The sequence below is a fragment of the Glycine max genome, chromosome 5 (genome assembly GCF_000004515.6).
Source record: "Glycine max cultivar Williams 82 chromosome 5, Glycine_max_v4.0, whole genome shotgun sequence".
Classification (NCBI taxonomy): domain Eukaryota; kingdom Viridiplantae; phylum Streptophyta; class Magnoliopsida; order Fabales; family Fabaceae; genus Glycine; species Glycine max.
The window spans coordinates 13,361,667-13,377,811 of record NC_038241.2 but is presented as its reverse complement, the minus strand read 5'-3'; the positions used below and the strand labels follow the sequence as shown (position 1 = coordinate 13,377,811).

Genomic DNA, 16,145 nt, shown 5'->3' with positions numbered 1-16,145 from the left:
AATAAAAATAAAAATAAAAATTCCCAATCAAAGAGTGGGAGAAAGCAAAAAAAAGGAACGAATTGATTGCCTAGCGCTGTTCGCCAATTCTCCATTCTCCATCTTATTCGGAGACCCATGAATTGATTGCCTAGCGTTGTTCATGCGTCCTCCACCATCGAGTTTGGAGCCCCGCGAATTGATTGCCTAGCGCTGTTCACCAATTCTCCATTCTCCAATCTTATTCGGAGACCCATGAATTGATTGCCTACCGCTGTTTATGCGTCCTCCACCATCGAGTCTGGAGCCCCGCGAATTGATTGCCTAGCACTGTTCGCCAATTCTCCATTCTCCTATCTTATTCGGAGACCCATGAATTGATTGCCTAGCGCTGTTCATGCGTCCTCCACCATCGAGTCTGGAGCCCCGCGAATTGATTGCCTAGCGCTGTTCACCAATTCTCCATTCTCCAATCTTATTCGGAGACCTATGAATTGATTGCCTAGCGCTGTTCATGCGTCCTCCAGCAAAGAGTTTGGAGCTATGCTTCATGATTGACTAGTGAGGACCCTCTAGTGCAATCCTCCATTCTCGCCCTTTTTTCGGAGCCCCATGAATTGCGTTTTCGTTCATGCATCCTCCACCCAAAGAGTTTGGAGCTATGCTTCATGATTGACTAGTGAGGACCCTCTAGTGCAATCCTCCATTCTCGCCCTTTTTTCGGAGCCCCATGAATTGCGTTTTCGTTCATGCATCATCCACCAAAGAGTTTGGAGCTATGCTTCATGATTGACTAGTGAGGACCCTCTAGTGCAATCCTCCATCCTCGCCTTTTTTTCGGAGCCCCATGAATTGCATTTTCGTTCATGCATCCTCCACCCAAAGAGTTTGGAGCTATGCTTCATGATTGACTAGTGAGGACCCTCTAGTGCAATCCTCCATTCTCGCCTTTTTTCCGGAGCCCCATGAATTGCGTTTTCGTTCATGCATCCTCCACCCAAAGAGTTTGGAGCCATACTTCATGATTGACTAGTGAGGACCCTCTAGTGCAATCCTCCATTCTCCAGGGTTTTTTCATCATCAAGTGCGGATCCTCTTGATTGGGAAATGTGATCTTTGTTATTTTCCCGATTGATTCCTTTGCCAAATGTGTATATGTATATTATAATATTGTTGTTTTTGTTGTTGTTTGTATTTTGTTTTGTGTTGTGCAGAAAATGAAGGAGTAGAGACGAGAGTCGTTGTAGACTAATCACGGAAAGGGCAAGACGAACGAAATCAGTGTCTTATCTTTGCTTTCCTCTTATCTTTGATAAAAGGTAAGTAAAGAGGGGCAACTGTCATACCCTAATTTCGTCCGGGGATTATTACTTGATGATATGCAACCTTTGATTGGCCGCTTCAAGATACTTGACACCCTTTGTTGCGCAATATGTAAGTCCCGAGACACGCCGGAAATCAAAGGGAAGCAGGGTTACGCGATCCGTGAAATTCCGTAATGTGGCAAAAACCAAAAGGAGGTGTTGTTGCGCAATCCGTGAGTTTCCGTAACTTCTTCGAAAGCTAAAAAAGAGTAAATACATGATCCGTAAGGTTCCGTAACCTTACGGAAAGAAAATAGGTATCGTTATGAAATTCGTAAAGTTTCGTAATGTTACGGAAAAAGAATTACCAAAAAAAGTAGAAGAAGGGTGCATTTAGTAAAAATGGGGGTGTACAAATAGCAATCAGGCCCACTTGGGCCTTCCAGTTTCTTCCTCCAGAAGGCGGTTGCTTCTGGAGGAAGCAACCTTGTTTGCATGGGCGAGCTGAGCTCGCCTGGGCGAGCTGGGTGGCAAGCTCCTCCCCTATTTTGCTATAAATAGGGGCAGGAGTGAAGAGGAAAGGGGTTCAGCCTTCTTGGCACTTCTTATTCTCTCGAAATTGCTGAGGAAAATTGTTTCCGTGAAGAAAATCCAAGCCGAGGCGCTTCCGTAACATTTCCGTAATGTTTACATCAGTAATTACGCGAAGATTTTCAACCGTTCTTCGACATTCATCGTTCGTTCTTCGTTTTCTTCAGTCTTCAATTGGTAAGTACCTCAAACCGTGCTTTTCAATTCATTCTATGTACCCGTGGTGGTCCACATTTTGTTTCATGTATTTTTATTCTCGTTTTCATTTACTTTCCGTACCCCCTTTTGACATGCTTCAGTCATTTATTTAAGTCATTTATCGCCTAATCCAAAAATAAAATAAATTTCCACCGATCATTTGATTTGTAATATCCGTTCGGTCGTGTCGTAACCACGTTGGAAATAAAAAAAGAGGTAAAATAATAATATAATAATAAAAAAATACCTTTTAGTAAAATAAAGCGAAAAAATCAATCGGATGTTTTCTCTTTGGGATTTCTCATTCTTAATCGAATTGGCTAATAACTAAAGTGAAACTAAGGCTAAAATCAACTCGCCTAGTCAAGCTCGTCCACAAAAAAAAAGGGTCACTTAATGGGGTTTGAAAGATTATCATTTCAGTTTTCCTTATCAAGTAAATGGATAATTTTTAAGGTCCAACACCTTAAAATGATCACCTTTCAAGTAAAAGAAATAACTTGATTCACACTTAAGAGAAAACTGCGTAGGTCTGATTTCCTCTTCGATGGAGGGTACGTAGGAGCAAGAGCCCCGCTTTTGTCGACCTCAAAAATAAAAAGAAAATAAAAGTTAAGATAACACAATTTCCACAATTCTAAAAAATAGGTTGTTGTCCTTCGAGACAAACGTAAGAGGTGCTAATACCTTCCTCAAACGTAAATACAACTCCCGAACATAGAATTTTCATTTTGACCGGTTTCCTTCGGTTTTTCCGACATTTTCCACAAATAAACGTTGGTGGCGACTCTGCGCATCTTTCCTCCTTTGGATAGCGCACCCGTGAGCCTCGCTGATGTGCCATCATTTTCTTCTATTTTCTAAACCCTTTTTGCGCCATTTTAATTATTGATTGGTCTTAATTGTCAATTAATTAGGCAGTTTTATTATTTGGGCTCATTTAGCTAATTTGATGTTTTTAATCTAATTTCAGGAATTAATGAAACATTGGGCTTAATCCAGATTTTAGTTGTGGACTTGAAGAGGGCAAATAAAGCAGCGCTTACCTTAGTTAATTTCTAATTAGGAAATTTCGCAATTTTATTTTATGTTGTTTAGTGTTTATTTCGTTTTGGGCCAGAGTATTGTAATAGGGCCCAGTGACTTTGAGTGACTCTTTTTAAATAGCTGCCTTGGGATTCGTGCAAGGCATTCTATTCTGCTATTTTCATTATTCAGAGCTTTGGTTTTAGGTTTTCACGTTTTTTTGTTCCCTTGTTACAATTTTCGTTCTTAATGGAAATTTCCATTTTCTGCTTCTAATTACGAGTTCATTTGTGCTTCTTCTTCTACTTTCATTTACGTTTTTGTTCATTTACGTTTATGTTAATTTACGTTTCTGTTCATTTATGTTTCTGTTTCATGTTTCATTTGCGTTTTCTGTTTGAATCCATGGAAGGCTAGATTTTCTGGTGTTGTTTCCTTTTGATGATGAAGCCCAACTCTCTTTGAGGTTTCACTTGTAATGTGGGTTCCTGGCAGTTTTCCCTTCACCAGTTATCCCAATTTCGTGAATATTAATCAGTGCACGCTTCGTGTTCGATTAATTGCCTCTGAGCCTAACTTGCGTTCATGCTTAATGGACGAAGGGCTAACTGGTGTATGTGGTGCCTAATCACGTATTGAAAACCCTAAGTTGATTTTCGCTTAGTAAATTGAAACAGGGTTGGATTAAGTGGTTGACTGTTAGGGACGAATTTTCCATAACCCAGGATAAGAGAATGGCTTCTGAATCAGAGGAAACAACCCGTTTTTAATATTAGTATTTTCGTATTCCAGTTTACCTCTTCTGCTCTTTAATTACCAAACAACCAAACCCCCCCCCCCCCAATCGTTACTGTTACTGCAAGTATATTATGAACATTTGGTTTGTCACTGCTCGTTGGGAAATGACCTAGGATCACTTCCTAGTTACTGCATTTTCATGTTTATTTGATTTGGGTACGGCCTCGATCAAATTTGGCGCCGTTGCCGGGGAACAGTGTCCAAAGGTTCATAATAGCTAGCTAGTGTTGTGTGTTTAATCCTTTCGTGTTTTATGTTTAATTGTTAGTATTATGTTAGTATGTGTGTTAATGTTGCTTAGTGTCCTGGTATTTTGTTTAATGTGTGTTCTGTTTCAGTTTTCCCATTAAGCGTTTCCCCTGTTTCAGTCTTGGGTGTTTTGCTGTGAAGAGTGTGCTTGCGGCAAAAACAGAGTAGTAGTAGAAATCAATTTGAGACGGATTTTAGCGACCACCCATGCTGAATTATTTGAGATTTTTTGTTTTAGTAGCAAGGGTTGTTATTTTTGGCTGAATTTTTTTGTGGTAACTTCTTTTAATCCATATTTTGTGGGAAAAATAGCTAGAGCCTTTAGTTTGGTCAGATTTGAAAGTTCCAAAAAACTAGCAAATTTTGTGTTTGTCAAAACTTCAAACGACCATAACTTTTGCTCCGGTTATCATAATCGCAATTATTATATATGCATTTGGGGTAGAAAAAAATTTCCTACGCCGTGGCAGCCTGATATAGGCCGGTTGAGGTCTACATCGTCCAAAAAAAGCGATTATGTCAAAAGCTTTTTATTTTTCAAGTTTTATTCACTTATTTTTCTTAACTTACCATTTTTAGCTTTCATAGTTAGACTTTGAATTTTTGTCTGAAATTTTTTGTGCTATCTTCTCATCATTTTATAAGGTTGCTCACAAAATTTCAAGTCATTTGGATATCATTTGAGGGTAGCTGTAGTTCAAACCTACACCTTTATTTACATGATAAGGCAACTAGTTGTGTGCATGCTGAATGTAGTGTATGACTAGAGGCAATCCATCTGACTTACAACCCTTTGATCCTGAGATAGATAGGACATTTCATAGATTAGTTAGGCATCATTTTATACCTTTCGATCATTCTGAGCATTCCATTACTGGTGAAGCTGTGTATTCTATTATTGGTGATTTTGAACATCCTGATCTTGAGCATTATAATTTTGAGCATTCTGATTCTGAACATTCTAATTTTGCACATTCTGAGAACATGGCACAACCTCCACCCCGTGAGAGGACTCTAAGGGAAATGGCTGCACCTGATTTCACCTACGAAAGCTTGTGCATCCAATACCCTGATGAGGATGTCCCATATGTTCTTAAAACTGGACTGATTCATTTGCTTCCAAAGTTTCATGGCCTTGCAGGTGAAGACCCGCACAAACATTTGAAAGAATTTCACATTGTCTGCTCCACCGTGAAACCCCCAGATGTCCAAGAGGATCACATATTTCTGAAGGCTTTTCCTCATTCATTAGAGGGAGTGGCAAAGGACTGGCTGTATTACCTTGCTCCAAGGTCCATCACGAGCTGGGATGACCCTAAGAAAGTATTCTTAGAGAAATTTTTCCCTGCTTCCAGGACCACGGCCATCAGGAAGGATATCTCAGGTATTAGACAACTCAGTGGAGAGAGCCTGTATGAGTACTGGGAGAGATTTAAGAAACTATGTGCCAGTTGCCCCCACCATCAGATTTCAGAACAGCTTCTTCTCCAATATTTTTATGAAGGACTCAGTAATATGGAGAGAAGTATGATAGATGCTGCCAGTGGTGGAGCCCTTGGAGACATGACTCCTGCTGAAGCCAGAAATTTAATTGAGAAGATGGCCTCCAACTCCCAGCAGTTTAGCGCCATAAATGATGCCATAGTCATTAGAGGAGTGCATGAGGTAGCTACAAACCCATCTGCATCATCTGAAACTAAGAAGCTTGAAGGCAAACTGGATGCATTGGTTAACTTGGTAACCCAGCTGGCCTTGAATCAGAAATTTGTACCTGTCGCAAGGGTTTGTGGTTTGTGCTCCTCTACCGACCACCATACAGACCTTTGCCCTTCCATGCAGCAACCTGGAGCAATTGAGCAGCCTAAAGCTTATGCTGCAAATATTTACAATAGACCTCCTCAAACTCAGCAGCAAAATCAACCACAACAGAGCAATTATGTCCTCTCCAGCAACAGATACAACCCTGGATGGAGGAATCACCCTAACCTCAGATGGTCCAGCCCTAAGCAACAACAACAGCAGCCTGCTCCTTCCTTCCAAAATGCTGTTGGCCCAAGCAGACCATACATTCCTCCACCAATCCAACAACAGCAACAACCCCAGAAACAGCCAACAGTTGAGGCCCCTCCACAACCTTCCCTCGAAGAACTTGTGAGGCAAATGACTATGCAGAACATGCAGTTTCAGCAAGAGACCAGAGCCTCCATTCAGAGCTTAACCAATCAGATGGGACAATTGGCTACCCAATTGAATCAACAACAGTCCCAGAATTCTGACAAGCTGCCTTCTCAAGCTGTCCAAAATCCCAAAAATGTCAGTGCCATTTCATTGAGGTCGGGAAAGCAATGTTAAGGACCTCAACCCGTAGCCATTTCATTTGATGCTGAGAGTGAATTTGAGAGTGATATTGATTGCATGTCTGGTGGTGGTGTTTTACCTCTTGAGATTGATTTTATAGAGTCAGATAGGACTAACCATGTTTCAGGAAGTACACATACCTCTGACTTTCTTTATGAGGTAAAGGCTGAGAAACCATCTCCTTCTACCACTGTCTAGCCGACCACACCAGAATTGAAGCCTCTGCCATCAAATTTAAAATACGCTTACTTGGATGATAGCAAGAGTTTTCTAGTGATTATATCTGCCTCCCTTGCTGATGAGCAAGAGGAGAAGTTGTTGTCAGTTCTCAAGAAGCATAAGAAGGCTATAGGCTGGACCCTGGCGGACATTCCTGGTATTAGCCCATCCACATGTATGCATCGAATAAATTTAGAGGATGGAGCTAAACTAGTAAGACATCCATAGAGAAGACTCAACCCGGTGATTCTTGATGTAGTGAAGAAGGAGATAACCAAGCTTTTGCAAGCTGGAATCGTTTATCCTATCTCCGACAGCCAATGGGTGAGTCCCGTCCAAGTAGTCCCGAATAAGACCGGCCTCACAGTGATAAAAAATGAGAAGGAGGAGCTAATTCCTACTCGGGTGCAGAACAGTTGGAGAGTCTGCATTGGCTATAGGAGGCTGAACCAGGTTACCAAAAAGGACCATTTTCCCTGCCATTCATTGACCAGATGCTTGAATGCCTGGCAGGTAAATCCCACTACTGTTTCCTTGATGGTTTTTCTGGTTATATGCAAATTACTATTGCTCCTGAGGATCAGGAAAAGACCACATTCACCTGCCCCTTCGGCACTTTTGCCTATAGGAGGATGCCTTTCGGCCTGTGCAATGCCCCTGGTACCTTCCAGCGGTGCATGATTAGTATTTTCAGTGATTTTTTAGAAAATTGCATAGAGGTGTTTATGGATGATTTCACTGTATATGGATCCTCTTTTGATGGTTGTTTGAATAGTTTGGAAAAAGTTTTGAATAGATGCATTGAAACTAACCTTGTTCTAAATTTTGAAAAATGTCATTTTATGGTTGAGGAAGGTATAGTTTTAGGCCACATTATTTCCAATAAGGGTATTGAAGTAGATCCTGCAAAAATTTCTGTTATTTCACAATTGCCTTACCCCTCTTGTGTGCGAGAGGTGCGATCTTTTCTTGGTCATGCAGGATTCTACAGGCGCTTTATAAGGGATTTTAGCAAAGTAGCCCTTCCATTGTCCAACTTGTTGCAAAAGGAGGTGGAGTTTGACTTTAATGACAGATGCAAAGAGGCTTTTGATTGCCTCAAAAGAGCGCTGACTACCACCCCCATCATCCAGGCACCCGACTGGACATCCCCTTTTGAGCTTATGTGTGATGCATCAAATTATGCATTGGGGGCTGTCCTTGCTCAGAAAATTGATAAATTGCCCAGGGTGATATATTATGCTTCTAGGACTTTAGATGCTGCCCAAGCAAATTATACTACTACTGAGAAAGAGCTTCTAGCCATAGTTTTTGCTCTTGAAAAATTTCGATCTTATTTGCTTGGTACTCGCATTATTGTTTATACGGACCATGCAGCTCTAAAGTACTTGTTGAAGAAGGCTGATTCTAAGCCTAGGTTGATCCGATGGATGCTCTGGCTCCAAGAGTTTGACTTGGAGATCCGTGATAGGAGCGGAGCACAAAATCTAGTTGTTGATCATTTAAGTCGGATCGAACGTGTATCTGATGCAGATTCACCTATTCGGGATGATTTCCCGGATGATCATTTGTATATACTGTATAGTATTTCTGACTCTCTTTCTACTCCCTGGTTTACTAATATTGTCAATTATTTAGTTGCTTCTGTTTTTCCTCCCTTAGCATCTAAAGCCCAAAAAGATAAAATTAAAAGTGATGCTAAGCATTTTATTTGGGATGACCCCTACTTGTGGAAATTGTGCAGTGATTAGGTCATTAGACGGTGCATTCCAGATCATGAGACTGACTCAGTCCTGCAGTTCTGTCATTCTTCCGCACCGGGAGGTCATCTGGGTGTTCAAAGGACAGCTCACAAAGTGCTTGATTGTGGTTTTTATTGGCCCACCATCTTTAAAGATGCGTGGAAGATCTGCAGCACTTGTGAGCAGTGTTAGAGAGCAGGAAATACACTTACATGGCGATAACAAATGCCTCAGCAACCTATGCTATTTTGTGAGGTGTTTGATGTCTGGGGTATAGATTTCATGGGTCCTTTTCCTGTCTCTTTTGGTTATGTTTACATTCTCCTTGCAGTTGACTATGTTTCAAAATGGGTGGAAGCCAAGCCCACTAGAACTAATGATGCTAAAGATGTCGCAGACTTTGTCAGGTCTAAAATGTTTTGCAGGTTTTGGTTATGTTTACATTCTCCTTGCAGTTGACTATGTTTCAAAATGGGTGGAAGCCAAGCCCACTAGAACTAATGATGCTAAAGATGTCGCAGACTTTGTCAGGTCTAAAATGTTTTGCAGGTTTGGAGTACCTAAAGCAATTGTTAGTGATCAAGGAACCCATTTTTGCAATAGGACAATGCATGCCCTGCTTAAAAAGTACGGGGTGGTACACAGGGTATCCACACCATACCACCCCCAGACTAATGGACAGGCAGAAATTACTAACAGGGAAATCAAGAGAATTCTAGAGAAGATTATGCAGCCAAGCAGGAAAGATTGGAGTACCAGGCTTGATGATGCTCTCTGGGCACATCGGACTGCCTACAAAGCACCCATAGGAATGTCTCCTTATCGGGTTGTCTTTGGAAAGGCATGTCATCTTCCAGTGGAAATTGAGCACAAAGCATACTGGGCAGTGAAGACTTGCAACTTCTCTATGGATCAAGCTGGCGAGGAAAGGAAGTTGCAACTGAGTGAGTTAGATGAAATCCGCCTAAAAGCCTACGAGAATGCCAAGTTCTACAAAGAAAAGACCAAGAAGTTCCATGATAGTATGATAGTTAAAAAAGACTTCGTGGTTGGGCAAAAAGTGTTATTGTATAATTCTAGGCTTGGACTCATGAGTGATAAGTTGAGGTCTAAGTGGATTGGTCCTTTTGTTGTTACTAATGTTTTTCCTTATGGTACAGTTGAGATCAAAAGCGACTCCACAAACAAGAGCTTCAAGGTCAACGGACATCGACTTAAGCCATTCCTCACGAACCCTTCTTTAGTGGACGTAGTGGTGGAAGAGACTTCCTTACTCCACCCTACTCTTCCTCCACCATGACTTAGGGAGTTTTTCTTTTCCTATCTCCTTCTTTGCTTTTATTACACTTGTCCGATTCTCTTTGATGATTTAATTGTTTTTAATCTTTTAATTGTGCTACATTGAGGACAATGTGTTGTTTAAGTATGGGGGGGAGTGTTCTTTGGTTTTGCTAGTTTTGTTGGTTTTGTTAATTTGTTAGTTGTGTTAATTTGTTAATGTTGTTAGTTTCGTCGGATTTTCAGTTTAATATTTTGGGTCAATTTTGTGTGCACGTACGAATTTGCATGTTTTTCTTTGAATTATAGGATATGTTCAAGAAATGGGTAATTGTTTTGAAAATAAGAGTTCTTGACATTTTGTGACTTGAAATCCTTGATTCTTCTCTACATGTCATGATAGTTTTGAAAGCTCAATTTGAAAGTGATGAGTTTACCTTTGTGAGAATTTGAGCCATCCATCATCATAATCATTTGGTGTGTTTTGCCCCATTGATTGCTTGCACAATAGCCTTGGCTTGATTCTTGTTGATGCGTCCTAATTCACATGCATATTTGGAAATGATTGAGGCAATTTTGTTCTTATAAGCTTCTAGCCAAATGGACTTACCTTGAATTAATTCCTTTGATAGCCCTTTTGAGCCTTGTTTCCCTTTCCTTGTTTTGAAGCTCACTACAAGCCTTAAGTGAAAAACCATGATATCACCATATCCTTAAGGAATTTTGGAGCTTTGGAATTGTTTTGGGAATAATTGTGGGGGGTTTTTGTTTCATTGGACAACTTGTTTTGTTGGCTATGCTTCATGATGTATTTTGGGCCATACTTGATGTACATTGTATATTGGTTAAATGTTGGACATGCTGAATGAAATGTTGTTTCTCAAAGGCTATAGAATAAAAAAAAAGAATAAAAAAAATATATTCAAAAAAAAGAAAAAAAAATTCGAAAAAAGAAAAAGAAAAGCAATAAAGTTGAGTGAATAAGATCTTAAATGGCACAAGAATGATGAAACTCTTGGTTCTACTCTTCATGTTTAATTTTTATCTTTACTTCTTTTTATTTTCTTATTTTTTTCTTAATATGCACTTATTCCCCTTTGCTCCTCTATTCCTTTGGGATTTAGCCACTTATTCCATATTTCTCCATACCTTGTCCTTTGCCCCATTACAACCTTAAAAGACCTTTTGATCCTCATGTGCTTGTGTTTGTGGGTTGATTGTCAATTTTAGAATCTTGCCAAGTCTATGTGGTGCTTGCTTTCATGGGTGCTTTGAGGGTAAATAGTAGCCTAGACACTTGAGAGATAGAGTGTATATCTTGTGAGGCTTTATCACTTTTCATTCTTGAGCTGATTAACTATTTTGCCATGATTGGGTTGCTTGGATGATTTTCATGAATGTCTTGACTTTTTGGATCTCCTTATGTTAGATGTTACCCATTCCTTTCATTCCTTGATGTTCATTGAGAAATATATGAATGTGTTTGTTTGTCTCTCTTTGATATCCTTGGATTTTGTTCTTTGTTTCATTTTGCCCAGGAGTGCAAAAGGCTAAGTATGGGGGGTTTTGATGTGCCATCATTTTCTTCTATTTTCTAAACCCTTTTTGCACCATTTTAATTATTGATTGGTCTTAATTGTCAATTAATTAGGCAGTTTTATTATTTGGGCTCATTTAGCTAATTTGATGTTTTTAATCTAATTTCAGGAATTAATGAAACATTGGGCTTAATCCGGATTTTAGTTGTGGACTTGAAGAGGGCAAATAAAGCAGCGCTTACCTTAGTTAATTTCTAATTAGGAAATTTCGCAATTTTATTTTATGTTGTTCAGTGTTTATTTCGTTTTGGGCCAGAGTATTGTAATAGGGCCAGTGACTTTGAGTGACTCTTTTTAAATAGCTGCCTTGGGATTCGTGCAAGGCATTCTATTCTGCTATTTTCATTATTCAGAGCTTTGGTTTTAGGTTTTCACGTTTTTTTGTTCCCTTGTTACAATTTTCGTTCTTAATGCAAATTTCCGTTTTCTGCTTCTAATTACGAGTTCATTCGTGCTTCTTCTTCTACTTTCATTTACGTTTCTGTTCATTTACGTTTCTGTTCATTTATGTTTCTGTTTCATGTTTCATTTGCGTTTTCTGTTTGAATCCATGGAAGGCTAGATTTTCTGGTGTTGTTTCCTTTTGATGATGAAGCCCAACTCTCTTTGAGGTTTCGCTTGTAATGTGGGTTCCTGGTAGTTTTCCCTTCACCAGTTATCCCAATTTCGTGAATATTAATCAGTGCACGCTTCGTGTTCGATTAATTGCCTCTGAGCCTAACTTGCGTTCATGCTTAATGGACGAAGGGCTAACTGGTGTATGTGGTGCCTAATCACGTATTGAAAACCCTAAGTTGATTTTCGCTTAGTAAATTGAAACAGGGTTGGATTAAGTGGTTGACTGTTAGGGACGAATTTTCCATAACCCTGGATAAGAGAATGGCTTCTGAATCAGAGGAAACAACCCGTTTTTAATATTAGTATTTTCGTATTCCAGTTTACTTGTTCTGCTCTTTAATTACCAAACAACCAACCCCCCCCCCCCCCCAATCGTTACTGTTACTGCAAGTATATTATGAACATTTGGTTTGTCACTGCTCATTGGGAAACGACCTAGGATCACTTCCTAGTTACTGCATTTTCATGTTTATTTGATTCGGGTACGGCCTCGATCACTCGCCTTCGCTCGCCCGCAATAGGGCATGTTGCGACACAATGAACAAAAACCCCCACACTTATTCCCAAAACAATTACGAAGCTCCAAAATTCCTTAAGGATATGGTGATATCATGGTTTTTCATTTAAGGCTTGTAGTGAGCTTCAAAACAAAGAAAGGGAAACAAGGCTCAAAAGGGCTATCAAAGGAATTAATTCAAGGTAAGTCCATTTGGCTGGAAGCTTATGAGAACAAAATTGCCTCAATCATTTCCAAATATGCATGTGAATTAGGAAGCATCAACAAGAATCAAGCCAAGGCTAATGTGCAAGCAATCAATGGGGCAAAAAACACCAAATGATTATGATGATGGATGGCTCAAATTCTCACAAAGGTAAACTCATCACTTTCAAATTGAGCTTTCAAAACTATCATGACATGTAGAGGAGAATCAAGGATTTCAAGTCACAAAATGTCAAGAACTTTTATTTTCAAAAAAATTACCCATTTCTTGAACATATCCTATAATTCAAAGAAAAACATCCAAAGTCGTACATGCACATAGAATTGACCCAAAATATTAAACTAGAAATCTGCCGAAACTAACAACATTAACAAATTAACAAAACCAACAAAACTATCAAAACCAAAGAACACTCCCCCCCCCCCCCATACTTATACAACACATTGTCCTCAATGTAGCACGATTAAAAGATTAAAAACAATTAAATCATCAAATAGAATCGGACAAGTGCAATAAAAGCAAAGAAGGAGATAGGAAAAGAAAAACTCCCTAAGTCATGGTGGAGGAAGAGTAGGGTGGAGTAAGGAAGTCTCTTCCACCACTGCGTCCACTAAAGAAGGGTTCGTGAGGAATGGCTTAAGTCGATGTCCGTTGACCTTGAAGCTCTTGTTTGTGGAGTCGCTTTTGTTCTCAACTATACCATAAGGAAAAACATTAGTAACAACAAAAGGACCAATCCACTTAGACCTCAACTTAACACTCATGAGTCCAAGCCTAGAATTATACAATAACACTTTTTGCCCAACCATGAAGTCCTTCTTAACTATCATGCTATCATGGAACTTCTTGGTCTTTTCTTTGTAGAACTTGGCATTCTCGTAGGCTTCTAGGCGGATTTCATCTAACTCACTCAGTTGCAACTTTCTTTCCTCACCAGCTTGATCCATAGAGAAGTTGCAAGTCTTCACTGCCCAGTATGCTTTGTGCTCAATTTCCACTGGAAGGTGACATGCCTTTCCAAAGACAACCGAATAAGGAGACATTCCTATGGGTGCTTTGTAGGCAGTCCGATGTGCCCAGAGAGCATCATCAAGCTTGGTACTCCAATCTTTCCTGCTTGGCTGCACAATCTTCTCTAAAATTCTCTTGATCTCCCTGTTAGAAATTTCTGCCTGTCCATTGGTCTGGGGGTGGTATGGTGTGGATACCCTCTGTACCACCCTGTACTTTTTAAGCAGGGCATGCATTGTTCTGTTGCAAAAATGGGTTCCTTGATCACTAACAATTTCTTTAGGTACTCTAAACCTGCAAAACAGATTAGACCTGACAAAATCTGCAACAACTTTAGCATCATTAGTTCTAGTGGGCTAGGCTTCCACCCATTTTGAAACATAGTCAAATGCAAGGAGAATGTAAACATAACCAACAGCGATAGGAAATGGGCCCATGAAATCTATACCCCAGACATCAAACACCTCACATAATAGCATAGGTTGCTGATGTTAGACAAATGGCCTCAGTTATCTTAAGAAGGGGGGGTTGAATTAAGATAACAAGAACTATTCCCCAATTAAAAATTTTGCTCTCTCTTTTTTAGATTAACAATGCACCCTTAACATGAATTACTCAAAAGGAAATTCAGTATAAACTTCTTTAAAGGCAAAAGATAAATAGCAATAAATAAAAGAAGTTTAAGGGAAGAGAGAAATGAAAACTTGATTTATACTGGTTCGGTCACTTCCTGTGCCTACGTCCAGTCTTCAAGCAACCCACTTGAGATTTTCCACTCTCTTTGTAAAAGCCTTTTACAAAGTCTGAATCACACAGGGATAACCCTTCCATTGTGTTCAAGAATCCTTTACAACAAGAGACCCTCGGTCTCTTAACCCCTTTTCAGAAGTAAAAAGAAAAGAAGAAGAAATCTCTCTTGAAAGAGACAGATTGTACAATGAAGATCAATCACAATTCCTTATTTGAATATGCAAGTGTTTGACCAAGGAATCTTTGAGAGGATAAGACATTTCAATTTAGAAAAACTCTCTTAATCTTTTGAGAGGATAAAACTTTTTGGGCAATCAAAAACTCTCTCTTCATTTGTGTTTCCAAGTCACATATAAATAGCTCTTTGATGGCCATTCATAAACCATTTGAATAGATGTGACTCTTGAAAGTTATTTTCTGAAAATCTCCTCTGGTAATCGATTACAATATTTGTGTAATCGATTACAGGCTTTAATATTTGAATTAAAACGTTTATTAACTGCTGGTAATCGATTACCAATATGGTGTAATTGATTACATAGTGTAAAATTTGAATTCAAATATTTAGTAGCTGTTGTAAACCATTTTTGGCCACTGGTAATCGATTACCAGAGAGTAAATCTCTTGAAAAACACTTTTTAACTCAAATTACTTGGCCAAACCTTTTGCAAAATCAATTAGGAATTCCCTTCCTAAAATACTAGTGATCATCTTGATGTTGTGACTTGTATTCTTGAATCATTTGCATCAAATCATCATGATCATCATCAAAACATCAAAGTCATTTGCTTCTACAATCTCCCCCTTTTTGATGATGACAATATAAGTCCTGAAATCAAGATTCAAGCAAACAATGTATATATATTAAATTTGCGTTTACTCCCCCTATGTTTTGGAATTGATGATCACTTGATTTCTAACTTTTATCACTTGATTTGTAAGCTTTTTGATCATCATCAAAACACCAAAGATCTTCTACAATCTCCCCCTTTTTGATGATGACAATATCTGAAATTTGATGATGACAATCCCTGAAATCAAGACAAACCATATACAAGATGATAGCACGTTCACACAGCCCTTACTCCCCCAATGCCTTATGCATGCGGTACCGAACCAAATGAGCCCAGTCGATCTGACGACCGGTGAGAAAAGCTCACATCAGAATCAAATCCTCCTCAGAGGCTTGTGCTAAATTTGAAGAGCAGGGAAGCAAAATTCTAACAATTATATAGTGCATGATGCGATTATCAAATGTGAATGACCCGGCCAGCAATCTACCGGTCATTTCAGCCTGGTCATTGCAGACCATACGGCGAGCATCATGACTAGAATAATCAAACTTCCAGTCATCAACAATGGTGCCCTCAAAAGGTGCACCTTGACTGAGTAAATGAGTTAAAGAAAAGAATAATGACTGATCAATGACCATAGGAATACCATGCACCTCAGAGGTAATAATGCCATCCTGAATTTTTAAATTGCAGTAGAAAACCTTTACAAGTTCAGGATAATGTGGCAATTTTAATGACATGAAATCAACAAGGCCAGAATTTTGAAACACTTGATAGCAATCAAATGTTTCATCATTAAAGAACTCTACGTCTAGGTACTTAGGGTCTAAGATGATCCTAGAAGAAAATTGAGAAAGGTACCGTAGACGCTGATCATCGGATGAAAACAATGTGGATGATCTTGGAGATG

At 39.3% G+C, this 16,145-nt stretch overlaps 1 non-coding gene and 1 pseudogene across 1 annotated transcript; one reads left to right on the top strand and one right to left on the bottom strand.

The window, feature by feature from the left end:
- The window catches only part of LOC106798725 (uncharacterized), a 156,847-nt pseudogene extending 148,719 nt beyond the window's left edge, over nt 1-8,128 (top strand).
- LOC113001806 (small nucleolar RNA R71) lies at nt 5,508-5,614 on the bottom strand. The gene has a single exon (XR_003267292.1). It is a non-coding gene; the product is annotated as a small nucleolar RNA R71 (small nucleolar RNA).
- Nucleotides 8,129-16,145: the final 8,017 nt, after the last annotated feature.